The 18,448-nt window shown below is 48.2% G+C and overlaps 1 protein-coding gene across 3 annotated transcripts in view; it reads left to right on the plus strand.

Annotated features, from left to right (window-relative positions):
• The window catches only part of CSGALNACT1 (chondroitin sulfate N-acetylgalactosaminyltransferase 1), a 305,085-nt gene that overhangs the window by 51,441 nt on the left and 235,196 nt on the right, over positions 1-18,448 (plus strand). Inside the window, exon 1 of one of the 3 annotated variants that reach the window (XM_024578924.3) lies at positions 6,452-6,574. The exons of the other annotated variants lie outside the window; for them this stretch is intronic. The gene's annotated coding sequence lies outside the window, so the exon portion shown is untranslated. Of the gene's footprint in view, positions 1-6,451; positions 6,575-18,448 lie in introns of those variants that run through there. 3 annotated transcript variants of the gene reach the window in all.

Raw genomic sequence — 18,448 nt, forward strand, 5'->3', positions numbered from 1 at the left:
GGGGCGAGGCGCTGAGGCGTCCTGTTGACAGCCAGTGGCACCGCCGGCCATTTCAATGAGCCGCCTTAGACGCAGGCCTCCGCAGCTCAGGACAGACCCTAAGACGGAATCACCTAGCAAACCACTTTTTCTCGACCGTATAGAAAGTGCGAATAACAGATGCTATCATTTTTGAAGCAATTTGTTAACGTAACTAATGCTATAGATTTGCTTGATCTGAGATTTGTATTGCATTGTATCATATAAGCTCACTCTATACTGCAAGATGATATAGGTTTCGAGTGTACGTGTCTATGATACATGGTCTGTACATTGCACTGTGTGCCTGCCACCCGAAGTCAAATCATCTTCCATTGCCATATATTTCACCCCCTTTACTCCTTACTACCCACCTCCCCTCCCTCTGGTTACTCCCATACAGTTGTCTGTGTCTATGAGGTCCAGTTTTATATCCCACATATGAGTGAAATCATATGCTTCTTAGCTTTTTCTGACCGACTTATTTCACTTAGCATAATATTTTCAGGGTCCATCTGTGTTGTCGCTAGTGGCAGTATTTCATCCTCTGCTGAGGAGTGTCCCATAGTATGTGTTTCCCATGTCGTCTTTATCCAATCATCTACCGAGGGACCCTCGGGTGGTTTCCATGCCTTGGCCGCTGTGAATATGCTGCAGTGAACATAGGGGTGTGTATGTCTTTGAGAATAAATGCCTTCAAGTTTTTGGGTAGATACCCAGCAGAGGGACTGCTGGGTCATATGGTAACTCTGTTTTGAATTTTCTGAGGAACCACCGTGCTATTTTCCGTAGTGGCTGTGCCAGTTCTTGACCTTCCTGTTTGGTTCCTGGGACGCCATATCCTTCTGATTGCCCTTCCTCTTCAGATAGTTCTCTCAGCATCCACCTTCTCCCCTTCCTCTGACCCTCCTTACTCTCTCCGGGAGGGACACCCGCCGCACACTTTCTGTGATGACCCTAGAATTTGTATTTCCAGACCCCCTTTTCTGAACTCCAGACTCCTTACAACCTCCTTCTGAGCTCCGTGAAGCCAGCGTGTCCCGAAGTGAGCTCGCCTCCTGTTCCACTCCGCCCCACTGAGGGCCTTGAAGCAGCAGGGCCCACAGTGTGGTGCTTGCTGGCACTTCATTCCTGGGAGGGAAGGTGCCACCCACTCGCTGATGCCCAACCCAGCCGCACTTGGTCCTGTCTCTAGATTTTCCTGACTGTTAACCTTCGGTCCTACTTCTGCCTGGCCCTGTGGTTTTGTGCCTCATTATGTTGCGGGGTTATGGCCAGATGCTCCCAGGGCTGGCCTGGCTCACTGTTCCGTCTGGACCCCCTCCGCGTTCATTACTGCTCCCCTGCCTGGGTTCCCATCATGGAGGGTCAGTGCCCCTGGACAAGGCCAGAGATCTGTGTGTCATTCCCGACTCTTCCTTGGTCCTCTGTGACCCACAGCTAAGGGCTGCTATGACTCTGGAAGTGTTTCTCTGTGGCTTCCAAGTCCTCACCTCCTCCACATCTTCACCACCATTTTTCTTTTTCCGGGGCTGTGGTCATCTGTCCTTGAAGCCTCTCACCTAGTCGTTTCATTCTCATCTTTGCCTCCTCCTGACCATCCTTCACTCTGTCACTAGGTCACATGTTGTTCATGTTCTCAGCTGCTTAAAACTCAGTGTCCCCCTGTTTGTGGCATCAAGGGCCAAGTCCTATGAATGGCACACACAAGCCCTCTGAGATCTCTTCTCCTCATCTTCATCTCCTGCCTCGCAGCCTCCTTCACTTGCACGCTACCCCAGACCACTCCGGGTGGCTTCTGATGCTTGTCTTCATTTGCCTGCCCTGGTTTCTGCCTGGAAGTTTCTCTTTCCACCTGTGTTCCTGGGAAATTCCCACTTACCAGTTAAGATTCAGTTCACTCACAACCCTCTCCGTCATAACGAGAGCAGCTAACACTGGCACGCACTTCCTGTGTACCCGTCGCTGTTCGGGGTGCTCTACGTGAATCGATCTGCTGAGTTCTCACAACCCTCTTGTGGTGCCTGTAGGGAGGCACCATTAGTATCCCTCTCATCTCACAACTGAGAAATGGTGGCATGAAGCGGTTCAGTGTCTCACTAGAGTTACACAGCTTGCAAGGGATGCACTGTGTTTGAGGCAGGAGTTCTCATTCTGGCCTGTGGGTGCTTAACCACCAGCGGTGACAAAGGCTGCCACTTCCTCCCTGTGCTGCCTGCCCTCACCGGAGTCATAACCATCTCTCTCACTGCATTGAGTACCCACGCCCCCGAGTACACACCCCCTTGGGGGCAGGCCTGTCTGTAAGTCATACTGTATCCCTGGTGCAGGGACCCCGACTGGCCCATTTCTGTACCCCCGTGTTCTAGTGAAGCACCTGGCACATGGTTCCTACTCAACAAATATTTTTGGAAAGGATAACTGAAGGCATATAATAAGTATTATTAGTTGGATAAATGGTTAGTGAAATAGTTTGTAAGGTGTAAAGCAGGGGTCGGCCGACTCTAGGCAGACCTGGCCCACTCGCTGCCTTTTTTGTGCGCTGCTCACGAGTTCATAAGGGCTTCTGCAGACGGACCTTTGCAGTCCATCCGACGGGAGGGAGCAGTGGCTCTGGACCTTGATTAAGTGAGATGTTACCCCGCCCCCCAAAGAGCTCTGCTCTTCCCCATTAGTGGATCTGTGCTATTAGCTCAATTGTTATTACTGTCTTTTGAATTTTGTCAACAACAAATTTGAGGAAATGTGTGTGCTCTCTGGGTGTATAAGTATCTACATAATATCTGCAATTGTTTCTCTTGGCCTAAAAGTCCTTACTCTTTGTAAGTAACTAAAATAGTTACGTCTCGGCCTTTTACTAACAAAGTTTGCTGGCCTCTGCTCAGAGTGCTCTTTAAATAGCAGTGTAACTTTATTTTTGGTTGTTATATTATTCTTATGTCTGAAGTATTTGATAAAACATTAAAAATACCCTAAAACTGTTACTGTTATTGGTATGCATTATGATGGGGGCGATATTAAAAAATGTAAGAGGTTTGGGGCATTCTTGTCTGATTAAATGGGATAAAGTTTGTGAAGCACTGGGCAGCGGGTGCTAAAAGTGTTGTTTTTTCTCTTGTTTCTACACCTAAGTTAGGGAAGCGCTTCACTGGCTGGTTTGAGGGTGGGTGACAAGAAATAGGATGCACAATGCCTTGCGTCACTAGGCTATACTGGAGGTTGGGGAGTGGTGTCTAGGACAGATTGTACACCATGTAAGTTGGAGACAGAGTCTTTTTTACATTTGCAGGTCCCCAAATTCCTGAGGACAATGACCTGGACTGCAGGATACCTAATTAATTATTCATAATGGCTTGGAAAAAGGCACAACTCCGTAGGAGCCATGGCAATACTTTGTTCACGTTAAAAAACAGACTATACGCTTATGTATACGTGTGTGTGTGTGTGTGTGTGTGTGTTTTGCTACTAGTCTTGGATCTTTAAAGCCTTAAAAAATTTATATTCAGAGTGTGTTTCTGTCTCACTTTTTATTTTATTAAGAAGGAGCTATGACTAACACTGAACAATGCCATCATTTTTCACTGACGCTAATGGCTGTGTGACAGGGTGAAAGCCCATGTAGTGTAACGTTTGACTTTTTTCTTCCTCAAATGCTGCCAAGCTGGATCACTTAGCAATATTACGAAATCTTCTGTACTGAAGAAGGGCTTTTGACTCCATATTTTTAAAAAAGCCTGTGCATTACATCCTGGGAAGCCTTAGTGACTTCTGGAAGCTACTCGAAATCACACGTGTTCCTTTGTCTTTACATTGTTGTTTCTCTTATATTCCAGTCTCTGCCTAAGCTGGAAGGCAGCCTCCAAACTATTTTAGAAATCTAAGAGCCAGTGTTTTTATTTAGATGCTTCATATTTACCTCGAATTAAAGTCTGGATTTCTTAGGTTATTATTCTGGAGCCAATTGTATAGCCATCTAATTTATTTCTAGTTTCTTTCTATTGAGGTAACATTGGTTTATAACACTCTATGTTTCACGTGTGCAACATCACAACTTGACGTCTGTGTACACTTCCGCGTGCTCCCCCCAAAGGTTTGGTTTCCGCCTGTCACCACACAACTGGCTAACACACAACTGGCTGACCCCCTTTGCCTGTTTTGCCCTCCCTCGACCCCTTGGCCTCTCTGGTAACCACTGATCTGTTGTCTGCCTCTGTGAGCTCTTTTTTGTTTTCATTCTTTAATATTCCACATGTTAGTGAATTTGTACTATGCTGTTTGTCTCTTTCATCTTGACTTATTTCACTTAGCACAACGTCCTCAAGGTCCGTCCACATTGTTGCAAACGGAAGGATTTCGCCTTTTCATTGCCGAGTCATATCCACTGTGTGTGTGTCTGTGTATATGTATCACATCTTCTTCATCTGTTATTCCATTGGCAGACACGCGCTCTGTTCCCATATCTTGGCTATTGTAAATAATGCAGCAATGAACATAGGTGTGCGTATCGTTTTGAAGTAGTTGTGTGGTCATTTTAATAGGAACATTTTAGGCCTGAGAGGGGCCAACCACCTGTTCACAAGGACGAGAGGGAGGCCAGGAGAGAGATTATGAAATACACTGACGGTCACACAACTAGATAGTGGCAAAGGCAAGAAGCAGGTGAGACCCCTATGCTAAAATTTCCTTGTTGAATTTTTTCCCCTTTTGTAAATGTTCAGGGATGAAATTGTCCAGAAACTTGAGTGGGGAAAAATAATAGAAGTCTAAATTCTTATTTTTGACATTAAGTTATTCGGATTTAAATTATTTCCAATTCTGTAGAAACTTGAAATTAAGTCAATGGTTTTAGGCAAAAGAAGCAACAGTGTACTTGGGAAGTGTGCTGAATCAGTGTTTCTATAGCTAGGCTTTCTTGGGCTTTCCGTCATTGTTCACCATGCCGGTGATGTTAACATGCTAGACTGTAGGCACTCAACTGCAAAGTGAGTTGGGGGACTATTTGGGCCCACGAGTTTCTCCAGCTTCTCGCGGTGTCTGGTCTCCGGGGCTTGGCAGGTGGGAGGGGCTTGGGCTGTTTGGGGGCCTGGTGCCTCTGGGCTCCGTATTTGCTGCACAGGCATCATGCACAAACTCTTGGGGACTTGGTGGGTTTGTGCATGGATTGTTTTAGAAAAAAATCCTGCAAGTCAGTGCCTCTTTCTTTTCTTTCTTCTTTTTATTAATGTGCTTTTTAAAAAGACAGTTGCCTGCACTTGCTTAAGGCAAACTGGGAATAGCTGAGCAACTACAGAAGGGCTCAAAAGCACAGACAAAGGCAGTGATCCCTTCTGGCAGCTTATTTAACCTTTAAGGAAACCCGTCCCTTTCCCGTTCTAGAAGGCTTCTTGGATGCTCCAAGAGCTGTAGTGCAGCACGCGACACGCATAAATATAGTGCTTGTCTGCCCAGGGGACTTGCTGCGTTTGCCAGTCCTGGCTCCAGTCCCGAGTCATCAACGCCACCATCTTCTTTATATGCAGTTGTCTCTGTTTTGTTTTTTTAACTTTCTGAAAAATTAATTAAGAGAGATGAGCTTTCTAAGATTGGCCATTAAAGATAGTTCAGTGATTTCTTCTGGAATGCAAGACTTGAAGTGGCAGCAGCTCCCTCTGCAAAACAAGAAGCATCACACAAGTATAGTCATTAATACTGTATTTACTGCACTTATGAGTAGTTGCCAATAGCATCATCATTTTCTGGAACACTGTGTTCTGACTCTAGTTGGTTCATCAGTGGTGTCTTTCTAGCCAAAAGGTAGTGGAATGTTGTGAAACTATCAGGTGAGTTTGGGAGCCAGTTGTATAGTTATTTCAAATGACAGATTTACTTTTGCCCGATTAACTTACCCATTAATGGAGTATGGTTGTTCTTGGAAAAAGTTTACGGTGTAAAATATTTATTGAGTGTTCAAGTTAACTTAGTTACGGAGTTCAAGGAGATGCAGGTGGCAAATGCCTGTCAAGACTGGCCAGTCTCCCATAGAGCTTGGGGTTAGATGGGTATCAAGTCTGGGTGGTCAGGGCTGGGACTGGTGTTAGGGCACAGTTGCAGGGGCTGGTATCAAAACTGGTGATCACAGACAGGTAAGAACTGAAGGCCTAAATGAGAACAGGGACTCCCCATAGGAGAAAACAGCCTCAAGGAAAGCACTGGACAGGGAGCTGACACAATAGGCATCAGGTAAGGCATGATCAAGACTGAAGATGTGAGAGGAGACTACATTAGTCATCGCCCACGGAGTCAAACAGAAAACCTTTAATGCAAGGACTTAGTTACGAAAGTCTTTGGAAGATTTGAAAGCCAAATAGGGGACGATGAGGTCACCCAGCGATTTACCAATAGCAGGAAACCACTAACACCTCTGAGGCTGATGGAAAAAAAGAGAAGGAGGGTGGGGTGTTGCTACCAGAGGCCAAGAGCTGAGTCTACACAGAAGCTCCCAGAAGCAGCTGGGACCATCAGGGAAGGCCTGTCTGGTGGGAGTGGAACCCTGTGGAAGGCAAAGCCAGTGCTGGAGGTACTATCCAAAGCAGAGAGCGCAAAGGGAAGAGATGCTCTGCCTCCTTTCTCCTTTTCTTTCTGTCTTCCAGCTAAACCTAGCTAGAGCCAGTTGGCAAGTGTGTCTGGAAAGGTACTTTGCCTGGGGGGTGGGGGGCTGGGGCAGTGTGGGGGAAGGGCAGGGAGTGGATCAGATTGCACACAGGCAAACCACCAGCATGGGGGCACAAACCTGGGGCCGGGTTGGGGGAGACTCAGTTGCTCTGACAGGAGGCCATAGGCTAATGGACCTGACGGGAGGGCCAGTGCAGAGCAAGACTTCACAGAGGGGTGGAGAGCCTGGAATGTTGGCCTTCTCTGGGTTTCCAAGGTGGTGCCCGAGAGCCCTGCGTGTGTGTGGGGTGACTGTTCTCTGGCCCTCTGGACCCTCTGGCACACCTGGGGGAGGAGGCATCCTTTCAGGGTAGGGGCACTCTGTTAGATTCCTACCCCATGTGAGGGCTCAGCGGCTGGCCCTTGACCAAAGCTCCCAGAAGCCACCCTGTAAGTGGTTGAAACTCTCTGGATGAGTGACAAAGAGTTCCATGACCATGGGTACTAATGTAAAGGAAAGTTCTGTATAGAAAGGGTTCTTTCATGCCTTTCTGCCCTGGATAGCTACAGAAGCAGCACTTCTCTGAGTTAGTCATATAAATTCTCAACCGTGAATTAGGGCATCTTCTGGTCTCTGTCGCCTTTCCAGTCACTCTATTTAGAAAGATTGTCATTTGTCATCATCCCTGTCATCACTGTGACCATCTCCATTGTCATCATTCCAGACCTTGAATCCCCTGTAAGCAGAACACTGTATTATCTGCGTGGTGGCGCAGGGGTGAGGTCAGCTGAATTCAGCTGTTTGTCACTGTGGTAACTGTCATTTATGGGACCATTAATGTACGCAGGCGCTGAGCTTTAGGCAGAGTTATGCAGGGGTTCTCAGTGTGACCCAGAGTCACCTCCGGGGCTTGCTAAAATGCAGATAGCTTCTTCCACTTGTGGCCTCCCACTCCGTTTCTGATGCAGCAGGTGTGGAGTAGGGCCTGATAATTTGCACTTCTCACCAGTCTCCGGTTGTCCTGAAGCTGCTGGCCCCAGGCCCCACTTCGGGAACCTCTGCATCGGTGCCTTGGCTCTTCACAGAGGCAGGGATTCCTGTCTCCATCCCACAGCCGAGGGAGCTGAGGCTTAATGAGGTCACTGAACTAGTTACAGGCACATGGCTGAGAGCAGTGGTGGGAAGTCACGGGTGAGTCAGCTGTGTCCTTCCCAGCCTGACAGTCTTGGCCAGGCCTGGACCATCCCTTAGGGCCTTGGCTCTGCAGGACCGATGGCTGCCATTCTCAGGGAGCCAGGCCATTGGAATTTGTGGCCTTACACGTTTCTTTCTTGAATTTTATTCTCTGGTGAAAGTAAATTGGTGGGTTACTTTTTTTTTTTTTTAATTGGGTCCTGTTTAGATTGTTTAGAGGATGTTCCCCTTTTGGCACAAATGCCCCTGCTGGCTGAGGCTGGTGTGTTGTCTGAGGCAGTGAAGCCCCACTCTGGGCATTCGGAGAGGGAGCCTCCGCAGGACCAGCTAACTGCTGTGCTGGGACTCCCCAGGGGTTTGGTGGGACACCTGGGACCCACCACCTGCACTATGGGGCATTTGCCACCACGCTCAGACCTCTCCTGCTACCCCGGTGCGTGGCCTGTCGGCTGCATTTTGTTTCACAGTAAACCAAGGATACATTGAATAAAATCGGCCTCCCACGCTGATGGATGTGTGGCCTTCCCCAGTGACCTTCGCAGAGTCATGGATCCCTGAGCCCTGCTCTCAGGCAGCTCACCAGCAAACTCACCTCATTTCCCAAGTCATCCACTGAACAAAACAGCCCGCAGGAGGACCCAGGGCTTGATAAAAAGGGTGCGGCAGTATGCACAACACGCCACCTCCTTCCCTTCTGGATTTCAGTCACATATTAATTATTAATTCCGAGTGTCTTTATTTTTTTATCTGCACACTGCGAATATGAACTCCAGCCATGTATTTTTAAACAGCCATTCTGATCAAGCAAATTTGAATATCTCATGTAGGTTATTACAAGTGGGCTTTGCTTGTAAAGGAAAAAGCTGTTTTACATATGGTTTCTATTTTTTCATCTTGGTAAACTGTAGCCAAATCCTGAGTTAGGAGAAATGTGAGCCGCTTGCTATTGAATAGTTCTTTTTATCACACTTGCAGTGGCTCCCATCATGTCTCCTTCGCAGAAATGGTGAGTTCAGACCCAAAGTAGAGAAATCTGTGTCCTGGGCCCCAGATTAGTTTAGAAAAATGGATGCATTTATAATAATATAGATAATCTGGATAATAAAGATTTAAAAACAGTGTTACTTGGCTATAGATGGAGTTGATGCTGCCATATGGAAAGAAAAGATGTAAAATCATATTTTCTGTTAGTTTACAAATCGATCCCCAAAGTACTCATATATTAATTATGCAATCAATATTAGGCAATCTATTAGAAAACAACCGCTTGTGACCTTTTTTTAAAACACAGTTTTCAGGCTCTGGTAAGTTTGTACCTGTAGGACTCTAAAATATAGTTTTGTATTTTATATAATGGATTTAAAAAAATAGGAAATTCTCACCGTATTTCTTCTAGAATTTTTATGTAGAAGCTAGAGTCTTCTATAGTCTTCTGTACCAGTTGTTTATTGCTGCACAGCAAACCTTCCCCGCAGTGTTTCAAAACGGCAACAGCCACTTACTGAATTCACAAATAGGAAGTCTGGGCAGAGCTTGGCGTGGAAGGCTTGCACATTCTGCACATTTGCCGAGGGGTTCAACAGAAGGATGGAAGGGTCGGGGGGATGGGGGGGACAGGGGGGAAGGGCTTGAGAGTCCTCTTCCCACATGGCCACTCACGTGGCTGGGGAGTTGGCTCTAGCTGTAGACTGGGAGCTCAGCTGGGGCTGAGGGCCAGGAGCCTTGGTTCCTCTTCACTTAAGATACCCCATGAGGTGCCTGTGCTTCCTCGGACCACGCAGCTGGGCTCTAAGAGTGCACATCCCAAGAGAAACAGATGTGGTCTTCATGAGAGCCTCGGAAGTCTCATGGCACTACTTCTGCTGGGCCCTGTTGGTGGGCCAATGCTGAGGGCTAGGGGCTGTAGACCCTCCCCGTTGATGACAGAAATGCCAAAGAATTTGACGTGTTTTAGAACTGCCTCACCCTAATAGGAGCCTCTGATGAACTTTTAACAGTGGCTTCCAAATGAAAGACTTGATCACTGATTGACAGGGTGAGGCTGCACGGCTCCCCAGAAATTACATGGCCCATGGAGTCTGTCTCGGCCCATCCACTAGGTGTGTGCTGAGTGGAACGGTGTTCCTGAGGTCTGCAGAGCAGTGGGCTCGAATGAGCTGGGCGAGGACAGTTCTGTTGGAACGGTAGGGAGGGAGTCAGGCTGCAGGGCCACCAGGAAAACTTTATAATGATGATGATGAGGTGGAGACAGTAGGTACGGACATGCTTTCAAAACGCTTAGCGGAGGTGCGAAGAGAGGAAGGGCAATAACAAGAGGGCGCCAGCCATCCAGCCATCGAGCATTTTCTTTTTTCTTTTGCAAGAATGGGAGAATTCCTAGGGTGAAGGAAAATAGCCAATACAAAATGTAAGGCGGTGTTTTCCCCATTCACTTGTGTGACTTAATTTTTCTTCTAGATTTTCTTAAGTGCAGGGATCATGGCCCAGTTTCGTACACAATGGGCATATTGAAAATCTGCTGCAGAACAAAGGAATTCCACCTGTAGAAGAGCATGGTGCTTGGGGATTGCTCACCACCTGTGCCACCTTCCCTCCTTCCCCTCCAGGGTGTGGCCCTCTGCCTGTCATTTTGTTTCACAAGAGACCATGAAGATTTTAAATAAAAATCTCCCACACTGTTGGATGTGGTGGTTGTGGGGGGGCTCTGCCTGCAGGGCCCTCCATCTGCCACGGATGAGAATAAGTCAACCAAGACATGATCTGCTTGTGGAGTAAAGGTGGCCGATCTCTCAAAGGAGAAGGGCCAAGAGCCTTTCCTCAATGGGCTTTTATTGGGTTCAGTTTTCACAGGAATACAGGTAAAGCTCATCAGTCATTGTCAGGCAGTAAGGATCAAACGATAGATAACATAGAAAGTACTATGAGGGCTTATTCTGAGTCAGGGTCAGTTAGCTAAAGGTCTATAAAACTCTGGGGAACAAACTCATTTCATGCTTGGACCCTTATCAGAAAACTGAGGGCATCCTTAGCTAAGCAGGTTTCACAGTGTTTTATGTATTCTTTCTTATGCCTGATCACCCCGGGGAACCCACCCTTTCCAACACAGGACTGCAGCGCCCTCTGTCATTGTTTCAGGCTTAAGTCAGGCAGGGGAAGTAAGGCAGCCAAGAGATTAGGATACTTCTTGCAGACAGAATGAGGACTCAGGCTATGTCAAAGCCGAGGGGTGAGGGTCCATCACCTCCTTTTTCTATAGCCCCCCAAGTCCTTCCCTAAGGACCCCCTCATGACCGTGCCTAGCTTAGGTCATCCCTCCCTTGAGGAATCTTACCTGTCATTGGCTAATGGTCATGCACTGGGGGCCAAGCAGGGTGAAGTAAGGTGGGCAGAGGCAGTGCCCCTGCCAGGGAGATAAGCTTTGTCTCCTTAGTGGCTTATGGTCCCAAGGTCTCTCACTCAGCCTTAGCCATGGGGGGGTTACAGCTTCTGAAACCAGGAAGAATGTTTCCCAACAGGTGGTCACCCCCAGTGACTTTCACTGGAATTCATAGTGAGTTCTTCTCTTACCCTGACCTCAAACGCTTCAACAAGAAACTACCTACTGTATTTTTCGGACTATAAGATGCACTCCCCCCGAAATTTGGGAGGAAAAGCAGGGTGCGTCTTATAGTCTAAATGTAGCTTACCTGGTTCACTGGTTGGGGGGGTTGCTGTGGTGGAGCAGGGTTTTTTCCCCCCCTATTTTCCTCCTCTAAAACCTAGGTGCATTTATGGTCCGGTGCATCTTATAGTATGAAAATACGGTATTTCCCCAAATTATTCATTGAAATAAAACGACCCTTAGGCAGACCCACAGTTTGGGGGCTCCAGGAAGCCCCCAGGGACCAAATCAGGATCTGTTGGAGCATCATTTTCTCTCAGGGTGTCAACTGGTCATCTATAAAATGCAGTGTGAGCACCTGCCTCAGAGGGTTGTTGTGAGTGGGGAGGGATTGCTCACTTCTGTGCACGCGCTTCTAAACGGTGAAACTGGTGATCTGCAGAGCCTGTACTAATGTGAGGAACTGATTGTTTGTATTCCTGGAGGCCACTGTGGGTGTTTCCATTTGTTAGAAATCTGACTTTTTCTCTGAGGGTCACAGAGCATCTGCTTCAGTCAGTTTTCCACTTTTTGACGTCTAGAAGAAATTGGCATGGAAATGTCAGCAATTGAAAAAATTGCAGTGGTTTTTCACTTCATGATCTACAGTTGTAGCGGACACAGTAATAACAGCACTCTCTGTGTGTAGTCTTTTCCTCTTTTCTCTAAGGACTAAAAACCAGCGACTGGAGTAAATAACGGGAGAGTGGTGCTACATCGGTGGGACCGCATGTCTTTAGACGCCAGATTTTCTCTGACACGTGCGAATCGGTTGAAGCCACTTCCGAAGTCACTCCTATAGCGTGGTAATGGTCCGGGGCGCACACCATGTAGAGAGTAATACATTCCAGTTTATAATTTGTGCTAATTAACTGCTAGGTGAAAAGAACTTCAGCTTTAGGTAATTTCACTTTCCAGCAGCTGGCACACCTGTACAGCACGACACACCGAGAGCATTGTTGCGATGTGTGTATGTGTAACGCTTTCAGTAAGGCATCTCTTTCAGATCAATTACACTCTTCCAAACCAAACCTTCTGGTGGGGACAAACGGTGAGACATGAGTTGTGCGTTTATTTCCTAAGTTTTTCTGCTCGGCAGAGGAAGAGCATGGGTTGAAACGATCACAGGTAGAGATCGATGCTGAAATGTTTGGCGCCACGCTCACGGGTGGGCTGAGGCCTCAGCGATGTCTGCTCTGTTCTGGCAGAGTGAAAGGCACAAGTACAGTCCTACTGTGCGCATCGCTGCAGTTCTTTACACCAACAGAGGCCCTTAAATAGCAGAGAGCGTTTGGAAAACCTGTGTTTGGTGTTTGCATTTCCTAGTGTGTGTGCCTCTGTGTTCTATACGATTTTGTCCCTGACAGGAATTTCTGTGCCAGGCATGAGAGGTAGATGTCTGTGGCCAAGCTGGAAGTGACGGGACCAACCACGGGCCCATCTCTAGTCCTGCCACCACAGTGACCCCTGTTATTTACCTAGGGGGTTAGTGGCCCGATGCTGTCCCTCTCGGGGATTGCCACTTCCCCAGTGTCCTTGCCCAGGCCAGCTTGTCTTCTCTGTGCTCACTAGGGGTGAGGGAGAGGTGGTGAGCAGCCCCCGCCTGCACAGGAGCCTGAGCTCTGTGTGGCCCATATCTCCATGGGAACCGAGCATTCAGAAGCGTGCACATTTGTTTGGGCTTTCGCTATCACGTCCATTTTGGGGATGCCCCTTCTGTGTGTGGTCTTGGTGGCAGGCAGGCATTCACCCTGGTTGATCACAAGCACACCTCCTGGCACAGCCAACTGGACTCTCTTCCCCTGGAACTTTGAAACTTTAAAAAAAAATTTAGGTTTTACTTATTTATTTTTAGAGAGAGGGGAAGGGAGGGAGAAAGAGAGAAAGAGAAACATCACTTGAGAGAAAAACATCACACACACGTCCCAGCTGGGGACTGAGCCTGCACCCCGGGGCACGTGCTCTGATCGGGAATTGAACTGGTGACCTTTTGCTTTGTAGAACAACACCCAAACCACTGAGCTACAGTGGTCAGGGCAGGGACCTTGGCTCTGGAGTGAGCAGTTCACAGAGGAGAGAGGAGTGGATCTGTGTGGCCGTGGCGGCAGCACTCCTGTGGGCTGCCTCCATGCCCAGCAGGCCCCTCCTGTGGATAAAGCTTTTTCTCTAAAGCCTGTAGAGAGTGAGCTTTTGTTAGTCTGATTTTTTTCTCTTTAACTGGCAAGTGTCAGATTTAGCCCTGTTATCAAGGGCCCTGACTGACATAGAGAGCCCCTCCCCTGGGCGGTCTCCGGGTTGCCATTGGTTTCACACTCTCTTTTTGGCCCTTCATTTCGGGGGCATTCTTGTGCCCTTCTTGTGTCTTCTCCTGGCCTGGGTGGAGCATGAAACAGCGCTGACGGTCCCATCCTCTGTTAGCCAAGGTTGGTTTACCTGAGGAGGAGAACTGGGGTCCTCTTGCCTTTGCTGTGCATGGCTAGCGGGTGTCATCACTGTGGTTTCTACCTTTGTGGGACGCTTTGCTAGAGCGTGTATACACCTGATCCTTTTAATGTCTGAGTACAGGTAGATCCTGCTGTCCAAGTAGTGCAGGGGACCAAACAGCTTCAGTGACGCTCAGTGATTTGGTTGTAGAGCTATCAACTGGCAGAAATAGGACTTGAGTCCTGACATGTCTCTCAAATACGTCAAAGTTAGCCTTGTCACGAAACGTCCTTCACCAAAAGATCACACCTATCAGATTCAGAAATCTCAGCTACTGAGAATTGCGGATGAGGAACATTTGAGTCAGAAGAGTTACCAGCTGATGTCATCACCACAAACAGTCTTGTTCTGACTTCCCCGGGGGCATGTGGTTCGTGTTGGGTCCCGTTGCCTGGGAGGGTGAGGGGTTGGTAGGCTGAACACTTTCTCCCTCTCTTCTCCATTTGACACGACACTGGGCTCTGCAATGGTGACGGTCAAGCACCAGCCAGGATCTATGCCCAGGCCCGAGCCTCTGGTCCCAACCCATCGGCAGCTCGTTCAGCCCCAGGGGACAGCATGAAGGGTCAGCTCCCAAGTCTGGGTAGTTTACTTTGAAACTGCTCTTTTTATAGAGCTATTTAACACCAAGAACTAGTTGATACTAATTAGGAGCATCCCAAAATAACTTTTTTCCCCTTTTTTCTCAAATAATATATGCTTATTGCAGATAGATTAGGAAATACACATGAGCAAAAGAAAATAAAGAAAAACTCTCATCTTGCCACCTGGAAATAACCACTTCAAACATATATTTTCTAGATCTTCTTTCTGTTTAAATTTTTACTACCTTGTATCAGGTGAAGTTCTTAGCATTTTTCAAACCTAATCTCATCAAGTTCTTCCCAATTTGCAAGGTGTTGTAATCCTCATTTTACAGAAAAGGGAACTTCGGCTTAAAGGGGTCTGTCTGATTTCAAAGGCTGTGCTTTGAAATAAATGTGCGTGTTATAAGCGTGTGGTTAGGAGATGAGTACTTACTGAGCCCCTCCTCCAGTTTGCTCGTTTGAGTGCTGGGCTGCAGCTGAAGCGTGCGAGCAGGGATGGGCCCAGGTTTGGTCGGGCCTGACGCTTCCGCAATTTTGGTTTTCTTTTTAAGAAAAAAAGCCATACCATTTTGAATTATAGAATTACGTACAAAAGCGCATATTTATAATGAGAAAAGCAATCACAAGAAATCACTGACACTTTGGAGAGTCAAGCCCCCTTTTTCCTTGTGAGCTCTCCTTCTGAAGTTGACCAGAAAAGCTAACCTGGGTAAGGCTTCCGGACGGGAACCTGGCCTTTCCTCCGGCCCAGGGCGCTCTGCCCTCCCAGGGCTGGTGGCAGGGAGGGGCCCTGCTGCTTAAGCCTCATTGTCTTCCCAGGCTTATCAGGAGACAGTGCGCCAGGGAGACCCCAGGTGCCAGGGCTGTGGCAAGGGGAGGAGGCACCTCTTCTGAGCTGAGAGCCATGGGGGCTGTGGAGCGTCACCCCAGTAGGGGTGACACAGAATTCTTGTCTGGTTTCAAGATGCTATAAATATTTGCCAGCATTTTCTTCTCATAGTTTTATGGTTCCATGTCTTATCTTTGTTAGATCTTATTTATTATATTTCCCCCTAAATCTTAACCAGTTGCTTCAATACTATTTGCAATTTTTTCATGTTCAGTTCTAGGTAGTTATTTTTACTTTTTATATAAAAGGATCTTATATCCTCCCCCAGACTCTTTTTTAACTGGCTGTTGTTGGTATGTAGAAAGGCCTAAAAAAAAAGAATTTGACATATCACCAAAATCTTAGTAATTCTAATAGTTTTTCAATTGTCAGGCCTTTTTATCTTGTTTCTACTTTTTGAAACTCATTTTTGGAGCACGGTCTGATCAGTAAAATGCTAAAATGACAGGCGCCTCGGCCGTGGGAGGCGGCCAGGACTTGGTGACCTAATCTTCATGACCTGATCAGGCAGGATTACCGATCAGAATGATTGCGATCGACTAAAGTAGGGTAAAGGTTAGGATGCAAAGAGCTGGCAGAATTTATCATACATCATTGAAGGCCTGACCAAGTGTGAATCACATGGCAGAGGTTGAACTGTGGCAGAGCTCCAATCACAGACCCCGATCTGACATGTAGCTCGGTTACGGTCCTGCGACAGAACCCGGCTGTTTGTTAGTTACCCCATCCGGCCTGTCTCTCATGGCAAGTCGGTTTCCCCAGGGTTGCTTAAAGGGATGCTGTGCTCAGCACGTAGGTGAACTTGGCCTACCTGCTCTTGGCTGAATAAAGGGCTGCAGCACACTGAGCCAGGCGGCGATGAGCACAGATTTTAGGGACTTCCTGAACATTTGTGTGTTACTGGGTTGCAGCACTGGTGGGGCTCCCGCTGCAGCACCCTGCCTTCAGATGCACCCCAGGGCTGTGTTATTCCTTATCTGTGCCTGCTGGAAAGGCTGCTTGCACCCAGGCCTCCAGCGTGGGCAGACAGGCCTGTCCCAGATCAGCAGCTTGGCTCAAGCTGTGCTGTGTCACGGCCCCGGCTCGCATGGAGGTGAGTAACCTGAGACCAGTATCATCTTACTTGTGGTTTAGACGGATTTTTTTTGAACATTGTTTCACATGGAAACACCATAATCTGTGGGCTTTACACCCCTGTGCGTTAGTGCGTGCTGTTCTTTAGGAGAACCAGCAGGGGGCAGGCTGCCAGTCCCAGGGGTGTGCCAGTGACAGGGTCATCTTGGACCTTACAGGTGCTCTGTGTGGCAAGGGGAAGTGTCCCCAGTGGGAGGGAAATTTGGGGAACCTTCTGTTTGGGGAGTGCTGGGAGCCATTTTATTTCTAATTAAGAAGAGCCCCTAGGAAGGGAAGGCAGCTTGCCTGCTCATTAGCAGACTTGCTGGGTAGACCTCCCCGCACGTGGCCTGGTGGCCAAACGCAGGGAGAGGAAGGACATCCCGCCCCTAACAGGTGCTGGGCCTGGGGCAGGAATACACACGGAGGCTTCCACACCATGTTTCTAAATAAATACTTTATTATAAGTTTGTTTCAGCTACAGTGTACATTTGATATTATTCTGTATCACTTTCAGGCGTACAGCGTAGTGGTTATTTCAGGGACCCACTCGGCCCCACACAGTTATTACAGTGTTCCTGACTGAATTCCCTGTGCCGTACTTCACTTCCCCATGGCTACTCTGTAACTACCAGTCTGTGCTTCTCAGTCCCTTCACCTTTTTCACCCATCTGCCAGCCCTCCTCCCCTCTGTGAACCATCAGTCTGTTTTGTGTATCTGTGAGTCTGTTTCTGTTTTGTCCGCTTTATTTATTTTGTTCTTCGGATCCCACATATAGTAAAATCCTATGGTATTTGTCCTCTTCTGTCTGGCTTATTTCACTTAGCGTAATACCCCCCAAAACTAAATAAATATTTCAAAGTTATAAGTCAACCTTTGCGTAAACCCAGTTCTAGCCTCCTGTCTTGAAAAATGTACCTTCCTATCATCCTGGACAGCCAGATTCAAATTTAGAATTCCCAGACTTCTCAAGCTTCTTGTCTAGAATCTCCCTGTGGTATGTATAGACATCCCTGGCCCCAGGTCCCAAGTCTGGCCGCACCCTCTGCAACAGCCTCCCTTGTACAAACTGGAGGTGTGTTCTGCCTTTGAGAGACTGAACCAGGCAGGTGCTGGAGCAGGCCCCAGGGACCTGTGGCGTGGTCTGGAAGATGGGGCAGGGTCTGGGTAGGTGCATCCCGGGGCTCTGTGAGCTCCTGGCCCCTGGGCACATGTGGCTGGAGGAGGTGTGTGCAGGGCCCTCTAAGCACGGTGTCTAGCACTTAGGCTGAGCCTCTTGCCCAGCCTAAGATCGGTTGGGTGGGGGATGGAGATGGGAGGAGTGGATGGAGCAGACGGGAGCTTGAAACCCCATCCAGGGCAGGTGAGGTACTGTAAGGAGGGGTGAGATTGGGCACCCCAGGCACAGGGGCAATGGGAAGTGCCAAACTGTGTTCTTAGGAATGCCCTTTTAACTTCTGGGTTGTGGGTGATTCCTGAACAGAATCACCGTGCATCCGATGGAGGCTCAGGGGATGTGTCCTGCCCCGACTCTGACCCCTCCCCTCCCCAGGGCCCAGTGTTTCTGTATAACGTGGCTGTGGCGTTGGGGGCAACGGGTCTGTGGTGATGAAAGGAGCCGCTAGTGGGGTTGGGGACGTGTGGGGGGCAAATGGCTTCTCTCTGCTCCCCTCCCCTCGCTCTGTTCTTACAGGTCTGCGGGGCTGATCCTCATTCTTTGCCTCAGCTCCCCACACCCACCCAATATCTGTCTTTCCATTTCATTTCTGTTTTCACTCTTGGTTCCTTCTCTTTGTCTGAGAGTCTCTTTCCTCCTGATGGTGGTGGCTGGGCAGGGGCAGTGGGGGCTTTATAGGGAGGGGAGAGATGCTTCTCTTGCATCCCAGTGGGC

The sequence above is a fragment of the Desmodus rotundus genome, chromosome 13 (assembly GCF_022682495.2).
Source record: "Desmodus rotundus isolate HL8 chromosome 13, HLdesRot8A.1, whole genome shotgun sequence".
NCBI classification, from domain to species: Eukaryota; Metazoa; Chordata; class Mammalia; order Chiroptera; family Phyllostomidae; genus Desmodus; species Desmodus rotundus.